The sequence below is a fragment of the Mobula birostris genome, chromosome 12 (assembly GCF_030028105.1).
Source record: "Mobula birostris isolate sMobBir1 chromosome 12, sMobBir1.hap1, whole genome shotgun sequence".
Classification (NCBI taxonomy): domain Eukaryota; kingdom Metazoa; phylum Chordata; class Chondrichthyes; order Myliobatiformes; family Myliobatidae; genus Mobula; species Mobula birostris.
Genome location: NC_092381.1, coordinates 28,098,956 through 28,116,753, shown reverse-complemented (window position 1 = coordinate 28,116,753; position 17,798 = coordinate 28,098,956). Strand labels below are relative to the sequence as shown.

The window sequence follows — 17,798 nt, the reverse complement described above, 5'->3', positions numbered from 1 at the left end:
CAGTCTCTGTGCTGCTTGTCGAGCCTGGAGGGAATTAAGGTGTTGAATGCTGAACTGTAGTCCAAGAACATCATTCTCACATAAACATCCCTCTTCATGTAAGGTGTGCTATTGCCGCAGCTCTAAACACTGTCCCAAATCCCAAAACACATCTGGTTTCTTACACAACACCCCATCCAGAATTGCCTTTTCTCTTATGGGCTTGACCACAAGCAGTGCTCTAAAGCCATCTCATAAGCATTTTCCAAACTCCTTCTCTTGGGATCCAGCACCAACCAAATTTTCCCAATCTACCTGCGGATTGAAATCCCCCGTGACCATCAGAACATTTCCCTTCTAACATGCCTTTTCTTATCTCCCATAGTAGTTTGTACCCTACATCCTGGCCACTGTTCGGAGGCCTGTATACAACTTCTGTAATGCCCTGGTTAAGATTTCTACTGCATGTTGTGAGCTACTTTATTTTAACAGTTTTCTGTAAAAGCAGTGTATCCCACTGCAACACACATCAAAGTTGCTGGTGAATGCAGCAGGCCAGGCAGCATCTCTAGGAAGAGGTACAGTCGACGTTTCAGGCCGAGACCCTTCGTCAGGGCTAACTGAAGAAAGAGCTAGTAAGAGATTTGAAAGTGGGAGGGAGAAGGGGAGATCCAAAATGATAGGAGAAGACAGGAGGAGGAGGGATGAAGCCAAGAGCTGGACAGGTGATTGGCAAAAGGGATATGAGAGGGTCATGGGACAGGAGGTCCGGGGAGAAAGACAAAGGGTGGGGGGAACTCAGAGGATGGGCAAGGAGTATAGTGAGAGGGACAAGGGGAGAAAAAGGAGATTGAGAGAAAGAGAGAGAGTCATGAACATTGACTTCTCTAACTTCTGCTAATGCCCCACCTCCCCCTTGTACCCCATCCGTTATTTATTTTTATACACACATTCTTTCTCTCACTCTCCTTTTTCTCCCTCTGTCCCTCTGACTATACCCCTTGCCCATCCTCTGGGTTCTCCCTCCCCACCCCCCGCCCTTTGTCTTTCTCCCTGGACCTCCTGTCCCATGATCCTCTCATATCCCCTTTGCCAATCACCTGTCCAGCTCTTGGCTCTATCCCTCCCCCTCCTGTCTTCTCCTATCATTTTGGATCTCCCCCTCCCCCTCCCACTTTCAAATCTCTTACTAACTCTTCCTTCAGTTAGTCCTGACGAAGGGTCTCGGCCTGAAACGTCGACTGTACCTCTTCCTAGAGATGCTGCCTGGCCTGCTGTGTTCACCAGCAACTTTGATGTGTGTTGCTTGAATTTCCAGCATCCACAGAATTCCTCATGTTTGTGTCCTACTGCAGAAGTGTTTTGGCTTTGTCTAAAGGTAAGAAGTAATTTTGTCCAACTTAGGAAAGTTGTGTCAGCCAGTTGTAACTTTCTGCCCAGTGGAAGGTTCGGGAGACCTGGGCAGGATCAGGTTTCTGAAGGAGAGTATTCTAGTTTGGGGTCTTTTGGCAGGAGCTGCTGTACAGGGCACAAATGGAGATGCTGCAGAATGCCTTTGGAAGGTGAGTCCTTGTTGCAAGAAGTGCTTTGTGCTGATGAATGGCTCCAAGGAGGAAGGGCCAATACTCTTGAGAAATCCAGTTCATTTGAGGTGGTCTTTGAGGGACGTTCGCGCAGACCATGGGTCCAGCCTGTGAGTGAAGCAATACAGCCCCAACAACTCCAGAACTGAGCTGCAAATTTCAGTGCACATTTAGGCTGGATTAACTGTAATGGGCCCTTTTACCTTTTTCTTTCTCTGTTAAATGTTCGATAAAGTTGGAAATTGGTAAATATACTTTCTTTATAATTTCATGCTGGTGCACAATCTGTCATTTCTGGGCTATGGAGAACTGTGTATGTCAGTATTCACACCGCATTCACTTAAATCAAGGTTTTGTTGAATCGGAACATCCTGACGTTTCTATATGGTTGAACCCCAAATCATACCAACCCTGGACGTTCATTGCTTATGAAAGGTGGCTTTCTCACCGCTGAGTCACGTGGCTGTTGGCAGAGTTGGCTAATGAGGCAAGTTGGTGCATGATCGACACTCACAACTTGGTGTATGAGCCCCAGTGAGAGGATTGCTCTCCCAGCAGGGAATTTTTACCCTTGCATTTCAACTCTACCCACAAGGTTTTAATATCTTATCATATCTTATTTCTTTCTAAGGCTTTGATTTCATTTTTACCAACAAATCAACCCTGCACCTTCTGTCCATTCAATATGATGATCATCTTTGGGTGTTAAGCTCCCATCTGTGAACATTTTTCAAAACATTACACTGTGATGCCAGAATGTCATATTTGCCACCTTCTAACTGTGCTACAAGATTATTTACCTTTTATCATATGCTGTGTGCTTTCAAATATGACACTACCTATCCTGTATTCACCACCGTTCTTTTCAATTCTGTCTCCATGTTGCCTGAAATTAAATCCTCATTCTTGTCTTATTCTTTATTCTGGAGATTTCAGTAACCTCTCTTGCACTCTTTTCTTTCTATTAGTCCATACTTAATATCAACTCCTGGCTTCGGCTTCTCTTTTCAAAGATAAAGATCTTTAAAGATTAGCTTTATTTGTCATGTGTATATTGAAACATATAATGAAATGTCATTTGTTTCTCATCAAGTCCACAAGGATTATTCTGAATGTCGCTACATTTCTGGAGCTAATATAGCATGCCTATATCTCATTAACCCTAAACGTAAGTCTTTAGAATGTGGGAGAAAACTGGAGCACCTGGAGCAAACTCACATGGTCACCAGGAGAATATACAAACTCCTTACAGACAGCAACAGGATTCAAACCCAGATCTTACTGCTGGCGCCATAAAGTGTGGAACTAACCATTGTGCTGATTCTTGTCTACTTTGATGTTGCTGAATCTAAGGGGCTTTTTGGAATTCAAATCACTATCAAATAAGAAAGCTATGGATTGTACCTACAAACAACCAAACAATCTAACTGCTAGCTAGTAGATTCCATTTCCAGGAGCTCATCATTTAGTTATGCCCCTCAGTACTATTTGTCTTTTCCCTCTCTCAAGGTTTGTATGTTTGTTTCTTTCCAGATTGTTGCCATTCATTCTTACTTCATTCAGCGATCTTAACAGAAAGCACAATTCTGTGATAGGAATTAACTAATTATCATTCATTTGAATTTGAATATGGTCCTTGCTAAAGAGTTTGCAGTCATGTAGATCCAAAGAACCGAATAGACTGATGGTCACTGGGCAAAAGGATGAAATTTATTATCTTGATTAGTTGCAATCATACAAGATAGAACTAATTTTCAGTTATTATGGACTCCTGTGCTTGTGCATTGCACAAATAAAACAACACAATGTTGCATGTTCAAAGAAAAACAGAAAAATTTCTCTCGAGAAAACTAATGCCACTTGTTCATTGAAATTTATTTTTCTTGTATTACACTTGATCTATTTTTTAACTATCTCAAGTTATATGACAACTAGCTTCCAAACAGCATTTATCCCAAGCATGCATAAAGTTTACAGCTTTACAAAACCCTTTGTCAAAGTCTGACAGCACTCCCACACATAAAGTAATTTCAGCACTTTTATAAGAAATTCTTTTCAGAAGTAAAATTGTGCTTTTATTAATCCATCATGCAGTGGATATTTTAAAATCCACATTCTGTAAAATATTTGCAGTACTGCAATATAAAATATGACATTGCAAAGTAAGTAGAATGTTTGCAAGAACAATGAACATTATAACAGTTGAATATTATGGAGCACGGATGACTTCCCGTCAATATGGCACCAGCGAACAATGGTTCCTTGGGCACCATCTTTCAGATAGCCAATCCCTTCAATAATTTACATATTACTATTTAACTATTTATGGTTTTATTACTATTTATTATTTATGGTGCAACTGTAATGAAAACCAATTTCCCCTGGGATCAATAAAGTATGACTATTTCACTTTTTCTATGTCTTCTGCTTGTTCTTGATTGTACTTTGGAAACTGTTGGAGCGTGTGATGTGCAGTCTGTAATTTGATCGAATGATCTAGCACTCTGCTGTGTCCGGAGAGCAGCCTCGAGGAGAAGGATGGGGTCCCAAAGAGGACCGAGAACATGAGTTGACTCATGAAAAAGACCAGAGATGGGGTGCAAGTTTGCGAATGACTCCATTTCGAAGTGTCAAGGAAGATTGAAGCATCAAGGCGATTGGAGAGGAAGTCAGCGGTTGGTCGCTCTCGACGGGGGCAACAATAGTCGGTGATCTGGTCAGCGGTGTTCAGACCCGGCGTGCTGGTTGCTCTTCACAGAAGGTTTGAGTTCATGCGGCCGCTATCCTTGAATGCTGACAGGAAGATGTTTTTAACATTCTGATCTTTGTGATTATTGGATGGTATTTTTATATTGGTTTCCTTCAGTTTTTCATTGTTTTCTTTCTTGCCAGGTGGAGGATCTGTTAGTTTTTGTGAGAACGAGGGCCTTGAGGAACGGGGTCTGATCTCTTATTGGTGCTTCTCTGTGTGGCTGATCTGTTAGCTTTTTGTCAGAGGGGGTTGGGGGTTTTGATGCTATTGTCACTTCTTCTCTGCTGCTGAGGGGGTTAGGAATTTGATGTTATTGTTGCTTTTTTCTTCCTGTGGGTGAGGGTTTGGGGATTTAGTCATAGTCATACTTTATTGATCCCGGGGGAAATTGGTTTTCATTACAGTTGCACCATAAATAATAAATAGTAGTAGAACCATAAATAGTTAAATAGTAATATGTAAATTACACCAGTAAGTTATGAAATAAGTCCAGGACCAGCCTATTGGCTCAGGGTGTCTGACCCTCCAAGGGAGGAGTTGTGAAGTTTGATGGCCACAGGCAGGAATGACTTCCTGTGACGCTCTGTGTTGCATCTTGGTGGAATGAGTCTCTGGCTGAATGTACTCCTGTGCCCAACCAGTACATTATGTAGTGGATGGGAGACATTGACCAAGATGGCATGCAACTTAGACAGCATCCTCTTTTCAGACACCACTATTTAATGCTATTATTACTATTTTTTTTTCTCTGCAAGGGAGGAAGTGGGGTGGTTTTGGGTTTGAAAATTTTTTTCTATTCCTTTTTCATGGCGGGGTGATGGTGGTGGGTGGGGGGGGGGGTTAGCTGATGTCTTTCAACAACTCCCATGGTTTTTCTATATTTCATGGCTATCTGGGGAAGATGAATATCAGAGTTGTTTTGTACATACTTGGACAATAAAATGAACCTTTGAACATATACTCTGCTGTATATGGTCAGTGTCCAGAAACCATTACAATTTCCTTTTATTTCCTTTATTCCTTCTTTAGACTCTGCATCAAACAAAATAATAACATGATTGAATGTTATAACCACACTTTCTTCCCCTCAATGTTGGAGGAAATTTAGCTTGCTCACATTGCACTGACTCCAAGTCAAGTGCATCAGGGAGTTCCTTCATCTTGTAGATTCAAGAAGGCAGTTCATTGCCACTTTCTCAAACGGCAATTAGATGTGGGCAGAGAATGCTGGTTTTGCCACCTGTACTAATAATGAATAAAATCAACTTTGGCAGATGATCGGAAAAAAATCTCCTTCCCCTCAATCCCTCCACTTGCTGATCTCTGCTCTGGTTGTCTCCCTCCTGTCTAGTTTCAATAATCCTGGGTAGCACTAGCAAGCCTCCACACAAGGATATAAGTATTCTTCTTGTGAAGTCCCATTTGCTCAAAAACTTCTAAAGTTGTACAGTGGAGAGCATTCTGACAAGCTGCATCTCTGTCTAGTATGGAGGGGCTACTGCACAGGACCAAACCTTACAGAAGGTTGTAAATCTAGTCAGCTCCATCTTGGGCACTAGCCTACAAAGTATCCAGGATACCTTTAGGGAACGGTGTCTCAGAAAGGCAGCATCCATTATTAAGAACCTCTAGCACCCAGGGTATGCCCCTTTTCTCACTGTTACCATCAGGTAGGAGGTACAGAAGCCTGAAGGCGCACACAGTGATTCAGGAACAGCTTCTTCCCTTCTGCCATCTGATTCCTAAATGGACACTACCTCACTTTTTTTAATATACAGTATTTCTGTTTTGCATATTTAAAAAAAATCTATTTGATACACTGAATTGATTTATTATTTTTTCTCCCTGTTAGATTATGTATTGCATTGAACTGCTGCTGCTAAGTTAACAAATTTCACGTCACATGCTAGTGATGATAAACCTGATTCTCTAGAAGACAGCCAGTGGATCCATGCAACTGGAGCCCTCCTGCTGTACCAGCTTCATAGCCACATGACACTTTGTCTGGTGAGACACTTCATTCTCACAGCAAATAGCATTAAAGAATTTGCCTGTGTAAATTATAAGAGTGGAAAGACTATTTCATGCCAACAGAGCTTTTCTGATAGAACTAAGCTAATGATGCTACCAGATCTTTGGGGGTGGCAGTAACAGGAGAAAGCAGGAAGCTGGATTTTCACTTCAGAGTGTTTGTTTCAGGTCGAGCTAAATGTTCTGGATTTAACTTGTGCATCAAACAGTTAGTAGCCCTTTTGCAGTTCGTTCTTCTCACAGGTGTCACACAATCCAGAGTTAATCCAGCAGAATGCTTGTACAAACTACTCAAAAACCTCTGTTTTTAATGGATATCTAGACATGAAGGTGGCACTTGGTCTTGAACTATTCGGACAACAGCAGTACCTATGTCAGGCTGCTGTTTATTGATTGCAACTCAACGACTGACAATCATCCCCTCAGTACTAATTAACGAGCTTCAAAACCTGGGCCTCGCAGTTGAGCTACAAGTATTGCAGCTGCTTCAGGTTTCTTGCAATCAATAATGTTAAAATAGTGTCATTAGGGGGTGACTATTTGTGTTGAGCTCTGATGAGGATCATCAATTATTCCCATTTAGGACCACTGCAGCTGAAATCAATTCATTGTCATGTGTACTTCAGTAGGCAGCATTGTTTAAAGACATTTTTAAAAATCTATCTATACTCAAAATCGACAAACCTCGGACAGCAGATTCAGGTTGTGAGTGCAGTTCCCCTTTAAGAAAATGGAAGTGGGAACGGCAGGCTGATCTTTAAGTATAATTGAAATGCAAAGAGTTTAGACCCCTGCTTCCAACTATCCCGTTGCTGAATATACAGTCTTTGGAAAATATAATTGAAAATCTCAGCAAGATTGCTAAACCAGAGGGACATCAGGGACTGCTGTGCAATTTGCTTCACAAAACCATTTTGGATGCAGCACTGCAGCTTGATAACTTCACAATTCTCTGCAAAAACAGGACAGCTGAGTTTTGTTAAAGGTAGAGGAGGTGGAGTATACTTTATGATTAACTTGTACTCCATTCAACTCGCTCTACCTGGAAAATCTAGTAGTCAAATGTTGGCATTTTATCTGCCCAAGAAGTGATGGGTTTGCAAGAGGGAACACAGTTCCTTTATTTATCTTTCTAATGCTACCCCTACTGAGCTGATTTTGGTCAATGACATCTTTAGTTTTTTAACAGGTCAGTGGGGGGGGGGGATCATCATGATATGAAAGAAATCTTTAATTTACTGCTGACAGCAGCTTAATAGGCCCAGAATCCTTCTCAGTTCTCCCACTGTACTTGGTCTCTTCCCTTTCAGCACTGTTACTGCCAATGTGTCTGCAGGATCCTTTGCTTGCATCCTCGGAAACAACTCTAGTTCTATCTTTGTATCCTTTTTTTCCCTTTTGAAGATCCTGACCTGTAGTTACACTTTGACTTTGGTTCTTTGCGGAAATGTGTCCCGCTCTTGGGGCCTCACAACCGGCTATTTTTTTTAATATGTCAAGGATGTGGCCTGGAAGATTAGCATGCCTTCAGGGTGCCAGATTTTCATGGCTTTGGAGGCGGGTGGATCCAAGGCCGGTGCCGCCATCACCTGATGCATTGTGGGAGATGGAAGATTGTAAGCAGCGAGCTGGCTGTGTGCCCAGAGACCCGAGCTCTTTGGGCACAGAGCTCGGAAGAAACGATGCAACAGAGGATTAACACCAGAAATCAGCGAGTTGCTTTGTTATGCCTCTCTTCTTGCTGTGACACGGGGACACCTCTTTTTCCCTCGTTAGGGAAAGAGAGACTGTGGTATGTCGAATTGCCGGGTGAATGAGTAGTCTTTGAGGTACTGCAACTCTGTCTTTACTGATGCTTTGCTGCTCGCTTGAGTGCTCAGTGAGGGTTGCTGTTGCTTTTTTGCTGGTGGGGGAGGGGGGAACTGGGGGGGCTTTGGTGTCCTAACATTTAACTGTCATTCATTCTTTGGGGTATTCCTCTGTTTTCATGGATGTTTGGGAAGAATTATTTCAGGATGTACTGCATATTGTATGCATTTCTCTAACATTAAATGTACCCATTGAAACCTATTGAGGAAGAGACTTTTCATTCCAGAACAAAGGAGATGTCCTCCTTTTTCAAAGAAAGAGGCATCCCCTCCTCTACCAGCAACACTGCTCTCAACTGCATCTCTTCCATGTCACACACATCTGTTCTTACGCCATCTTCCTGCCACCCTACCGGGGTAGGATTCCTCTCGTCCTCGCCTACCACGCCACCAGCCTCCGCTCCAGCAGATAATTCTCCGAAACTTCTGCCACCTCCAACTGGATCCCACCACCAAACACATCATCCTCACCCCCCCCCACCCCTAAGACTTTCTGCTTACGGCAGGGATCACTCCCTATGTGTCTCCCTTGTCCATTCCTCCCTCCCCACTGATCTCCCTCCTGACTCTTATCCTTGCAAGCAGAACAAGTGCTTCACTTGCCCATACACCTCCTCCCTTGCTACAGTTCAGGGCCCCAAACAGTCCTTCCAGGTGAGGCAACACTTCACCTCTGAGTCTGTTGGGGTCATATACTGTGTTCAGTGCTCCCACTGTGGCCTCCTGTATATCGGTGAGAATGACGTAGATTGGGAAACTGCTTCACCAAGCATCTATGCTCCATCTGCCAGAACAACCAGGATCTCCCAATGGTCTCCCATTTTAATTCCACTTCCCATTCCGATATGTCAATCCATGGCCTCCTTCACTGCTGGGATAAGGCCACACTTAGCCTGGAGGAAGAACACTTTATATTCCATTTGGGTAGCCTCCAACCTAATGGTATGAATATCAATTTTTCAAATTTCCAGTAATGTCTCTACCAACCTTCCCCACCCCCCCCACTTCACCATTAACGGTCCCCTTGTCCCTCTCTCATGTTATCTCCTTGCCCACCAATTGCCTCCCTTTAGTGCTCTTCACCACCCCTCCCCCTTCTTTCTTCCAAGGCCTTCTGTTTCTTTCACCAATCAACTTCCTAGCTCTTTGCTTCATGCCTCCCCCTCCAAATTTCACCTATCATTTGGCATTTCTCTCTCCCCTCCATCCCCCCCACCCACCTTTCAAAGCTATTCCTCATTTTTTTTTTCCTCCACTCTTGCCAAAGGGTTTTGGCCCGAAATATTGACTGTACCTTCTTCCTTAGATGCTTCCTGAGTTCCTTCAGCATCTTGTGTGTGTGTTGCCTGGATTTCCAACTTTTGCAGACTTTCTTTTGTTTGTAGTGCCTGAGAATGATCAGTTGTTGAGCTTGCCTGCATATGAACCAGTACCGGTTCCAGTCATCTGAACCAAGTCGCCTGGGTGATTTACCTGCATCTCAACCAATACCAGTTCCTGTACTTACTCCGGCAAATGATAAACCAGGCAACTAGATGGAGCAAAGACAAGGGAGCTCAAAGATTCCTCGGAGAGAATGACATTCCATGGGGTTGCTCTCCAACCTCTGATCTCCCAGCCTCGACAGTGCCTGTCTTCCAGGCCGTTCCTGAAGATAGCTAAGCGTTAGGCTACACAGTCAGTCAGAAAGCTTATCGCTTGTATAAAACAGTAGTTTGAACTGCAGATCACAGACTCTGATAGAGCCACAACTACCTTGAAAATAAAAGAAAGACATAAGAGATGAGAAATAGGCTGTTTTGTGGACAAACTGGAAGAAGTCACCTGGGTCTGAGGAATTTGCTTGCTCCACCTTTCCTTCACTAAGAACCTCTTCAATCTCTGATGCTATTCCAGGTACACTTTTCTCCATATTGAAGAACTCAGTGAAGTCAAAGTCATCCAATCAGAGTTCATGCAGGACTGCTTCCTGGGGCAGCCTCCTTGGTCAGCTTCTGATGCAGAAACAGTAGGTACCTCTGGCTGGGCTCTACCATTACATTCTACACCTTCTTTAAGAGCTTCTGATTGGGTGTTTCACCTCTTTGCCCATCTTGGACCCTCCTATAGCACAATATTATCAACTATCATCTGCATTGTTTCTGATCGACTAGTGGGCTAACAAAAAACCATTCTGCTTCCTCTTCAGTATAGGAATCACATCTCGTCCGCTCACCAAAAATGTGTTTGCTATTACCCACTCTCTCCTAAAGCACTATTCCTTGTAGTCTCCTTCCCTTCCTTTTACAGCATCTCTGTCATGCAAATCTTTGTCTCTGCCATCCAGATCAAAGGTTCTTGATGTTATTATACACCCTGTTCCAATTCTCAGGCAACCCAACCCACAAATATTTTCATTCTCTTTAATTTCCAGTGGGCTTCCAGATCATTAACTATTGAAAGTATTGGTCACATAAGAACATAAGAAGTAGAAGCAGGAGTAGGCCATCTGGCCTGTTGAGCTAGCTCTGCTCATTCAGTAAGATCATTGCTGATCTGGTCATGGACTTTTCTCCGCCTACCTGCCTTTTCCCCATAATGCTTAATGGAAAAATTAAGGGTTTTGCAAAAATATAGTCAGCCTTGTCTTGAATATATCTACTGAGGTAGCCTCCACTGTTGCATTAGGCAGAGAATTCCACAAATTCGCCACGTTCTGGGAAAAGCAGTTCCTCCTCATCTCCATCCTAAATCTACTTCCCTCTGAATCTTTAGGCTATATCCCCTAGTTCTAGTCTCATCTATTAGTGGAAACAACGTTCCTGCCTCTTTCTTATGGATCCATTTCATAATTTTATATGTTTCTACAAGATCTCCTCTCATTCTTCTGAATTCCATCGAGTACAGTCCCGGGTGACTTAATTTCTCCTCATAGGCTAAACCCTTCATTTCTGGAATCAACCTGGTGAACCTCCTCTGCACCACCTCCAAAGCCAGTATATCCTTCCTCAAGTAAGGAGATGAGAACCGCACGCAGTACTCCTGGTGCGGCCTCACCAATACCCTGTACAGTTGCAGTGTAACCTCCCTGCTCTTAAATTCAATCCCTCTGGCAATGAAGGCCAACATTCCATTTGCCTTCCGGGATAGCCTGCTGTACCTGCAAACCAACCTTTTGTGATTCATGCACAAGCACTCCCAAGTCCCTCTGCACAGCAGCATGTTGGAATTTTACCATTTATATAATAATCTGCTCTTGCACTTTTCCTTCCAAAGTTAATGACCTCACATTTACCAACTACGACAGACAGCATCAAAGCTTTCAGCATTGAGGACAGAGTACAACATCGGGATCTTCTGCCTTTTTTCTCTCTTATGGGCCTGCAATTCCTCGCTTGAAAACTATTCACTCCAAATCTGAAGAATAGTCCTTAATCCAGTGGTGAACTTCTGCCAGAACTGGGATACAAGGATTCATGCTATTTTTCAGGGTTCCAGATGCCTTCGTGGTCATACTTTTCCAAAAGACATGCCAGTCTCTATCTTACACATGGGTATTCTTTGATATCTAGCAGCTTTTCCTTGGAATATCTATATGGTTTCTTCATGCTGTATATTTTTATTGCATCAATTAAATGATTTTTTTCAATTTTTTTTTTTTTTACCTATACCACCACTAAGGCCCAGCAGCCACTTCCATCGCTCTGCTAAGAGCCTGGCTTAACAGTGATTCTTTTCATACTGCCTGGTCCTCTGCTGGATACTTCCGCGTGTTTCTTTAAAACCTCTTGTATACCAGTGCTGCCACCGATCAGTGCATTTCTTAAGTTTGATCTGTTGCAACCATGAATGGCCCAGAAATGCTGGACAGCTATCTTTAACAGTGTAGAGTGAAATTTTCTTTCCTCGTTCATTAACCTCTAGGGTAACATTTTCTACTCCCCTCACTGGAGTAACCTCACCAGTGTTTAAAATCAACTGAGAAGATGCTGGAATTTCTCCTTGTAAACTATCTCTGACATCAGTGGTACTGCAGTATCCATGTCCATCTGCATCCTTACTGTTGCCCTATTCCACCAAGAGATCACTCAATAGCCACCTTTGTGTCCTGAAACAGATATAACATGCAGAGCTTCTTCAACTAAAGAGTGAGAGTCACTCAGTCCATCCTCTGCCTGCCCCATCTGGTTCTTATGTTTCTTTTGTTTTTCCAAAGGATATTTTCCTTTTTTTTCCCGCCCCCAAAAGTCTGTGTTACAGTGGTTTTTGTTAGATAGTGTCTTTTTACTTTTACAGTCACGATCAATGTGTTTATTTTGCCACAGCTTCAGCAATCTAAATCCTTATGCCAACATTCTTCTCTGAATGCCCAGTTGTGCCACAATGGTAACACTGATTGCCAATAGGTGTCTTATTCTTAGTCAGTAGTAACTTTATGAACTTGAGAAGATGTGCGTAATAGCTGTGCTTCTTTAGCTGCCATTTCTGTAGATGTATCAATTTCAATTGCTTCCTGTAATGTTAGTCTGTCTTCTGAGAGCAAACATTTCTGAATTGCCTCACTACGCAGACCACATATGAGTCTGTTACGCAATGCGTCATTCAGCGACTGCCCAAAATCACAATGATAAGACAATTGCTTCAGTACCACCACAAACCAGTGGTGTAGTGGCATCCATACTGAAATTTGGGGTGAGTAGTCCCTGGTTCTTTGCACGCTGGGTTGAGCATTGAGCAAGGTTGCTGCCCAAAACACCACCGGGCATAGAGAGGAACAACAACCACTACAAACAGTTAATCGCTTTTTTGAAATCTAAACCTCTCAGCTGTAATCAAAGGTTTAAATGAATACTGGTCTTTAAAACTTTATCTATGTTCCTCATAGGGCCCATCACCAGCCTTAGCAGGTTGTACTAGACTGTGTAATAAATTAAACATTTTTGCACCATCACAGTCAGAAAAGTTGGAACATGAATATCATCTGATATTTGATTTGCTAGTCCAAAATATTCAAATCTTTCAGTTTATGAACTCCATTGCTCTGTTGTTTTGTCATACTTCCAAACATTGACACCACCGTCAACCCCAATCACATTCCAGAAAGGTTACCTAGTCTTATCCATCCTCTCTGATTTGTTGTATTTAACTGAGCTGTTCTCTCCCCTCAGATTCCTCACCCACCATGCTTCCTGCGACCATTTTTTTTTTACGTGCGCCATCTTCTTTTCACTCACCCACACTATACAGCAGTACACCATCAGAGTTGCACACATTTTTTTTTGCTGAAAGGAACAAAACAATAAGTATCGTGTGAGGCCTTGTCATCTTGTCACCTGCTTCTTATGCTTGTGCTACTGGGAAGCTGGGTGGCCGTGAATAACACATGAGAGACAGAGAGTGAGGAATAATGTGTGCTGTTTAGTTTAATTGTAGCTCACCTACCCAGAAGGCCCTCTCACATTACATTCAGATTTACCAAATACTCCTCATAAGTTAAACTTTTCATTCCCAGGATCATTGTCATAAACCTCTTCTGGACTCAGTATGACTTTGTCAGATATGTGGGGTTCCTTAAAGTGGTTATAGCTGGGGGTGGTAGTGGGAATAAGATCCCACAATCTATTAAATGCTCCCAATGGTGTGCATCTCAAATAGCTTCTGACAGCCAAATCCAGCTCCTGGCCTTCACATGTGGCTTAGCTACGAAGCCTGTCACAACCGTTTCTATTGACAGAAGGGGCAAAGATATATATTGTTGCCTTCAATCCAGTTGCTTCCGGCAGATGGGGCTCATTAGCTGTGGTTGGCATCTCATTGAGAAGGGAAACTCTGATCTCAAACCTCTGTTGCCCTGTGGCTATATCCCCTCATGGGGAGCGCTTCAGGAGTAAACCCTGAAGAAAATTCTTTAAGGTGGTCCGACCTTGAGTTGAATGTTGACTGCCAATTCCTGCTACACCGCAGGTGCTAAGCTCTATCTGTCTCTACCATTCCTTTGGATTCATCAGATGCTTGGTGAGGGGGAGCCTGCTACATGGTCAATAGCTTGCTCTCCATATCATACTGCTTTGGCTTGCATATGGCAGAGAGAGTTGGGAGGCAGCTTTCATGGTCAATGCTGAAAGCCTCCGATATTGGTTCAGAAATATAAGCGCTCAGAGCTGCTATCATGATGACTGAGAGATTTCTCAGTAGCTTTCACATTCAGTAACATTCTTATATTGCTAGATGATGAACTTTAATATCTGCTAAGTCTTCAAGCAAGGCAAAATTATTCCTGACTGAATTAGCATGGTGGGCAGATTGCACATCAGCATGTGGCCAACTAAAGCTAACGCGAGTTTGAAAATCAATGTCTGTATAAATTACACCCACTTACCCAAATGATTACTATGTTGGTTGTACTTAGCCACAGAGACAATTGCAGTTCTTATTCTAAAGTGAATTAACCAAACCTTCTTATCAAAGCACTTTGCCCATGTCATTACATTGGATTAGTTGAGCTCCTGACAAACAAGACTGCTTAAAGCACTCCATAAAAAGCTTATGAGTTAGGCACATCTTCCTGGGGGTTAGGATGTTGCCTTACCATGCTACAGGTTAACTGGAAATACACAATTCTAAATTTCCAGATGTCTACAGGAAGATATTCTTGATCCTGAGCAAACCTGACGTAAGCATGGGGTCAGGAGTGGTGTGATTGCTGGTTCAAATAGATTGCAGTAGGATAGAGTCAAAGGCATTCACTTCAAGAGCATGTTTCAGTTGAAAGAGTTCCTTCCAACAGGTGTTGACTCACTCTTTGTCCTTCAGGAATTCACCCCCTTTCCTGGTTCTCTGTGGGGTAGAGCCTTGGGTGCCCAGGACATAGACTCAAGAGTAACAAGGCCGTTAGAAGCTTTTAAGATTATAGGAGGCATTGATAGACAGCTGGTGTCTTTTTCATAGGGTGAAAATGTCTAATACTATAGAGCATGCATTTAAGGTGAAAGGGGATTCAAAAGAAGTGCATGAGGCAAGTTTTTAACACAGAAATTGGCAGGTGCCTGAAATGTGGTAGTGGAAGCAGATATGATAGAGACATTTAAGGAGTTCTGAGAGAGGCCCATGAATGTGCAGAGAATGGAGGGATATGGACATATTGTAGGCAGAAGGGATCAGTTTAGTTAAGGGCTTAATTAGTTTATCACAACATCATGGGCCAAACAGCCTATTCATGTGTTGTACTGTTCTATGTTCTCAGGCCTTGGGAGAAGACATTTTCCTGCTGAAATCCACATCTACAAAAAGGGGATGCCATAACGATGATTACTTTCAAGAAAGAAGACAAATCCAGTTATGGTAACTAAATAGAAATCGCTCTGCTGTCAAATTAACAAATTTCTTTATCCTCCTGTAGAAGTTGGATAATGTACCTTTTACTTCATACAGTAGTGAGGCAGTTAGTGTGAATTTATTACAGCACCAATCACTTGAGTTTCATTCCACCATTCTCTGTCTGTAAGGAGTTTGTATGTTCTCCCTGTGACTGTGTGGGCTTCCTCTGGGTGCTATAGTTTCTTCTCACATTCCAAAAATGTACAGTTTAGTAGATTAATACAAAGGTCGCATGGGTGTAATAGGGTGGTGTTGGCTCACTGGTTACTGTGCTGTATCTCTAAACAGAAAATAAAAAATTAATTTTTTAATCATATGTCAGCTTCATTTATTTCTCATGCTTTATCAATTAAACTTTCAAACTGCTTCAGAAGCTGCAATTTACAATTTGTTGTAAATTGGATGTGTGAAATAAAAGCAAAGAACTTCAGAAATATTCAAGAACTCATCGACCTAATACATAAATTGTATTTCTCTGTTCACGGGTTCTGCCTGATCCACTGAGTGTTCCAGTATTTTTCCTTTTCTTTTTACAGCCGAATGCTGCTGCATACTTCTGATGCTTAAAAAAATAAACAGATTTATGTTAAGAAGTAATTGGAGGAATGAGGAGATGGCTGAGGACCACAAACTGCTGGAGGTAATCAATAAGTCAAGCACCATCTGTGGTGATAGTTGACATTTCGGGGTGAGGTCCTGCATCAGGTCTGAAAGTGTAGAGGGGTGATAGCCAGCACAAAGAGAGAAGAGAGAGGAGTGAAGAAACAGCTGGCAGGTGATTGGTGGAACCAGAAGAGTAATGGGCTGATGGAACCACTTGAAAGAGAGCACAGGGAACCCAAAGTGTGTGTGCGGGCAGATGGAACAACTTGAAGAAGAGAAACAAAACCAGGTGACAGGGGCACTGATGAAAGGGATTTGGAAGAAACTATGTGGATCTGAAGAAGAGAGGAAAGAGCACAGGGAGTGTGGTTCACTTGTAATTCAATGTTCATACTATTAGACTGTGGACTACCCAGATGGAATATGATGAGCTGTTCTTCGAGTTTGCACTTGAGCTCATCCTGACAGTGCAGAAGATTGAGAATAGAGAGGTTGGTATGGGACTTGGAAGGGAAATTGGAATGACATACAACCAGGTCCTCAAAGTGGCTTGTGAACAGAGTGCAGGTGTTTTGCAAAATGATCCTCATCTTTGCTTGGTTTCATGGACATAGGAGAAACCACGTCAAGAACACCATGCATTAGATGAGGTTGGAAGAGGTGTAAGAGAATATCTCCCTCAAATTTGTCTCCACTTCTTCCCTTCCAGCCTCTGTCTGTATCACCATATTCTCCTTCCCCCACCTGGCTCCAACATCACACTCCTCACTCATAATCCACCAACCCCTGCCTCACCTTTCCCTCTCACCTTCTTTATACTACCTCCTCGGGCTAGGAGAAAGGCTGTCTCCTTTCTACACACTGAGTCCTGAGGCAGGGTCTCAATCCAAAATGTTGACTGACCATTCCTTTTCCCTCATGGATCTTGCTCAGTTCCTTCATCAGTTTGTTTTTGGCCCCCTCCTCAGCTGCTTGCAGTATCTGCAGTCTCCTCTATCTTTGATTAATGTGACTGTTGTTAGATAGAAAGTTGATGAGGAAGTGATGGTTAATTATATAACTGTAGAACTGGCTGAAAATTGATCTGACATGCTGAAGCACAAATGCTGTGTGTTGTTATTCTCGTCACTTCCATCTCTGCTTTTTAATAAACACAGCACATCAGTGCTGAAGGCAAGATAAAGCTTGTGTTGAAACTAATCAATTTCTGTCCGACAATTGCTGCCCTTCCTTTTAAAATCCATTATTAATTGATTCTCCTTTCATTTTGAAATTGTCATTCTATTTTATTCCCAGTGCTTCCTCCTTTAATCTTTCTTTGCTAAGGCACGAATTGTGTTATTGGCTTCCTTCATTGGAGAGTAGGACAGGGTACTTACCATTGATATTGGTGATCGCAACGCTGTGCAGAGTGTCAGTCATCTAGAAGGAAAGAAATGCATTAATAGAGCAGATTTTATGACTTTGGCATGTCCCCTAAGTTGGTTAGCAGTCAATGAAGTACGTATAGTAATCACTGTAATGTTTTGGAAAAAACACAGCATTCAATTTTGCACACATTAATTCTGTTGCCTCTCACTAACAGCATTGACATAATGACCAGGTCACCTGCCCATTAGTGAAACT

The 17,798-nt window shown here is 42.5% G+C and overlaps 1 long non-coding RNA gene across 1 annotated transcript in view; it reads left to right on the top strand.

Moving 5' to 3' along the window:
• LOC140206281 (uncharacterized) overlaps positions 1-15,795 on the top strand; it is a 36,321-nt gene extending 20,526 nt beyond the window's left edge. The window contains exon 3 of the long non-coding RNA XR_011888107.1: positions 15,436-15,795. This is a non-coding gene — a long non-coding RNA (uncharacterized lncRNA). The remainder of the gene's footprint in view (positions 1-15,435) is intronic.
• Positions 15,796-17,798: the final 2,003 nt, after the last annotated feature.